The sequence below is a fragment of the Heterodontus francisci genome, unplaced genomic scaffold (genome assembly GCF_036365525.1).
Source record: "Heterodontus francisci isolate sHetFra1 unplaced genomic scaffold, sHetFra1.hap1 HAP1_SCAFFOLD_58, whole genome shotgun sequence".
NCBI lineage: Eukaryota > Metazoa > Chordata > Chondrichthyes > Heterodontiformes > Heterodontidae > Heterodontus > Heterodontus francisci.
This window is the reverse complement of record NW_027142006.1, coordinates 10,843,413-10,848,695: the sequence shown is the minus strand read 5'-3', so window position 1 is coordinate 10,848,695 and position 5,283 is coordinate 10,843,413.

Here is a 5,283-nt window from a genome sequence, read left to right as displayed (position 1 = left end):
CACCTCCGTTGCTATCCAAGCTGCAGTCACCGAAACTAAACACTGATACCCAGTAACACAGACACACACTTACACCAAGTAACAAAGACAGACACTGATACCCAGTAACACAGTCACACACTTACACCAAGTAACAAAGACATACACTGACACCCAGTAACAAAGACATACACTGACACCCAGTAACACAGACATACACTGATACCCAGTAAGACAGACACACACTTACACCAAGTAACAAAGACATACACTTACACCAAGTAACACAGACATACACTGACACCCAGTAAGACAGACACACACTTACACCAAGTAACAAAGACATACACTGACACCCAGTAACAAAGACATACACTGACACCCAGTAACACAGACACACACGGACACCAAGTGACAAAGACATACACTGACACCAAGTATTTTGACATACACTGACACCAAGTTACAAAGACATACACTGATACCCAGTAACACAGACACACACTTACACCAAGTAACAAAGACATACACTGACACCAAGTCACAAAGACACAAACTGACACCCAGTAACAAAGACACACACTGACTGCAAGTAACACAGACACACACTTACACCAAGTAACACAGACATACACTGACACCAAGTCACAAAGACATACACTGATACCAAGTAACACAGACACACACTGACACCCAGAAACACAGACACACACTTACACCAAGTAACAAAGACATACACTGACACCAAGTAATAAAGACATACACTGATACCCAGGAGCACAGACAAACACTGACACCAAGTAACAAAGACATACACTGATACCCAGGACCACAGACACACACTGACACCCAGTAACAAAGACATACACTGATACCCAGGACCACAGACACACACTGACACCAAGTAACAAAGACATACACTGATACCCAGGACCACAGACACACACTTACACCAAGTAACAAAGACATACACTGACACCAAGTAACAAAGACATACACTGATACCCAGGACCACAGACACACACTGTCACCAAGTAACAAAGACAGACACTGACACCCAGTAACACAGACCACACAATGGGCGGCACAGTGGCGCAGTGGTTAGCACTGCAGCCTCACAGCTCCAGTGACCCCGGGTTCGATTCTGGGTACTGCCTGTGCGCAGTTTGCAAGTTCTCCCTGTGTCTGCGTGGGTTTCCTCCGGGTGCTCCGGTTTCCTCCCACATGCCAAAGACTTGCAGGTTGACAGGTTAATTGGCCATCATAAATTGGCGCAAGTATAGGTAGGTGGTAGGGAAATATATAGGGACAGGTGGGGATGTGATAAGAATACGGCTTTAGTGTAGGATTAGTATAAATGGGTGGTTGATGGTCTCCACAGAGTCGGTGGGCCGAAGGGCCTGTTTAAGTGCTGTTTCACTAAGCTAAAGTAAATACTGACACCTGGTGTCAAAGATACACACTGACACCCAGTAACACAGAGAAACACTGATCAACAGTGACAAAGACATCCGCTGATACCAAGTTACACAGACACACACTGACACCCAGTAACAAAGACATACACTGACACCAAGTCACAAAGACAGACACTGATACAAAGTCACACAGACACACACTGACACCAAGTAACAAAGACATACACTGACACCAAGCAAGAAAGACATACTATAACACCAAGTATTTTGACATGCACTGACACCAAATCACAAAGACACAAACTGACACCCAGTAACAAAGACAAACACTGACACCAAGTCACAAAGACATACACTGATACCCAGTAACACAGACCCACACTTACACCAAGTAGCACAGACATAAACTGACACCCAGTAACACAGGCACACACTTACACCCAGTAACAAAGACATACACTGACACCCAGTAACACAGAACACACGGACACCAATTAACAAAGACACAGACTTACACCAAGTAACAAAGGCATACACTGACACCCAGTAACAAAGACACACACTGACACCCAGTCACACAGACATACACTGACACCAAGTAACAAAGACATACACTGATACCCAGTAACACAGACACACACTGTGGGGGGGGGGGGGGTGGGGGCACATTGGCACAGTGGTTAGCAGCCTCACAGCTCCAGGGACCCGGGTTCGTTTCTGGGTACTGCCTGTGCGGAGTTTGCAAGTTCTCCCTGTGTCTGCGTGGGTTTCTTCCGGGTGCTCCGGCTTCATCCCACATGCCAAAGACTTGCAGGATGATAGGTTAATTGGCCATCATAAATTGCCCCTGGTGTAGGTGGGTGGTAGGGAAATATATCGGGACAGGTGGGGATGTGATAGGAATACGGGATTAGTGCAGGATTAGTATAAATGGGTGGTTGATGGTCGGCACAGACACGGTGGGCCGAAGTGCCTGTTAAAGTGCTGCATCTCTAAACTAAACTAAATACTGAAACCTAGTGTCACAGATACACACTGACACCCAGTAACACAAACAAACACACACTGACACCCAGTAACACAGAGAAACACTGAAAAACAGTAACAAAGAAATACACTGACAAAAAGTAACACAGACACACACTGACACCAAGTAACAAAGACAGACAATTGCACCAAGTATTTTGACATACACTGACACCAAGTAACAAAGACATACACTGATACCCAGTAACACAGACACACACTTACACCACGTAAAAAGGCATACACTGACACCCAGTAACAAAGAAATAAACTGACACCCAGTAACGCAGACATACACTTACACCAAGTAACAAAGACATACACTGATACCCAGTAACACAGGCACACACCTACACCAAGTAACAAAGCAGACACTGATACCCAGTAACACAGACACACACTTACACCAAGTAACACAGACATACACTGACACCAAGTAACAAAGACATTTACTGACACCCAGGAACACAGATACACACTGACACCCAGTAACACAGAGAAACACTGACACCAAGTAACAAAGACACACACTGACACCAAGTATCACAGACATCCACTTACACCAAGTACAAAGACATACACTGACACCAAGTAACAAAGACATGCACTTACAACAAGTAACAAAGACATACACTGATACCCAGTAACACAGACACACACTTACACCAAGTATCAAATACATACACTGACACCAAGTAACAAAGACATACACTTACACCAAGTATCAAAGACACACACTTACACCAAGTAACATAGACACACACTGACACCCAGTAACACAAACAAACACACACTGACACCCAGTCACACAGAGAAACACTGATACTCTGACACCAAGTAACACAGACACACACTGACACCCAGTAACACAGACATACACTGATACCAAGTAACAATGACATGCACTGACACCAAGTAACACAGACACACACTGACACCCAGTAAAAAAGACGTACACTGACACCAATTCACAAAGACATACACTGATACCAAGTCACAAAGACATACACTGATACCCAGGAACACAGAGACACACTGACACAAAGTAACAAAGACATACACTGACACCAAGTTACAAAGACATACAGTATCACCCAGTAACAAAGACAGCCACTGACACTAAGTCACAAACACATACAATAACACCAAGTAACAAAGACATACACTGACACCCAGTAACAAAGACATACTCTGATACCTAGTAACACAGACACACACTTACTCCAAGTAACAAAGACATGCACTGACACCAAGTAACAAAGACATACACTTATACCAAGTAACAAAGACATACACTGACACCAAGTAACAAAGACATACACTGATACCCAGTAACACAGACACACACTTACACCAAGTAACACAGACATACACTGACACCAAGTAACAAAGACATATACTGACACCCAGGAACACAGATACACACTGACAACCAGTAACACAGAGAAACACTGACACCAAGTAACAAAGACACACACTGACACCAAGTAACAAAGATATCCACTTGCACCAAGTACAAAGACATACACTGACACCAAGTAACAAAGACATGCACTTACACCAAGTAACAAAGACATACACTGATACCCAGTAACACAGACACACACATTCACCAAGTAACAAAGACAGACACTGATACCCAGTAACACAGACACACACTTACACCAAGTATCAAAGACATACACTGACACCAAGTAACAAAGACATACATTGACACCAATTAACAAAGACATACACTTACACCAAGTAACAAAGACACACACTTACACCAAGTAACACAGACAAACACTGACACCCAGTAACACAAACAAACACACACTGACACCCAGTCACACAGAGAAACACTGATACACTGACACCAAGTAACACAGACACACACTGACACCCAGTAACACAGACATACACTGATACCAAGTAACAATGACATGCACTGACATCAAGTATCACAGACACACACTGACACCCAGTAAAAAAGACGTACACTGACACCAAGTCACAAAGACATACACTGATACCAAGTCACAAAGACATACACTGATACCCAGTAACACAGACACACACTTACACCAAGTAACAAAGACATACACTGACACCAAGTCACAAAGACACAAACTGACACCCAGTAACAAAGACACACACTGACTGCAAGTAACACAGACACACACTTACACCAAGTAACACAGACATACACTGACACCAAGTCACAAAGACATACACTGATACCAAGTAACACAGACACACACTGACACCCAGAAACACAGACACACACTTACACAAAGTAACAAAGACATACACTGACACCAAGTAACAAAGACATACAGTGTCACCCAGTAACAAAGACATCCACTGACACTAAGTCACAAACACATACAATAACACCAAGTAACAAAGACATACACTGACACCCAGTAACAAAGACATACTCTGATACCTAGTAACACAGACACACACTTACTCCAAGTAACAAAGACATGCACTGACACCAAGTAACAAAGACATACACTTACACCAAGTAACAAAGACATACACTGACACCAAGTAACAAAGACATACACTGATACCCAGTAACACAGACACACACTTACACCAAGTAACACAGACATACACTGACACCAAGTAACAAAGACATATACTGACACCCAGGAACACAGATACACACTGACAACCAGTAACACAGAGAAACACTGACACCAAGTAACAAAGACACACACTGACACCAAGTAACAAAGATATCCACTTGCACCAAGTACAAAGACATACACTGACACCAAGTAACAAAGACATGCACTTACACCAAGTAACAAAGACATACACTGATACCCAGTAACACAGACACACACATTCACCAAGTAACAAAGAC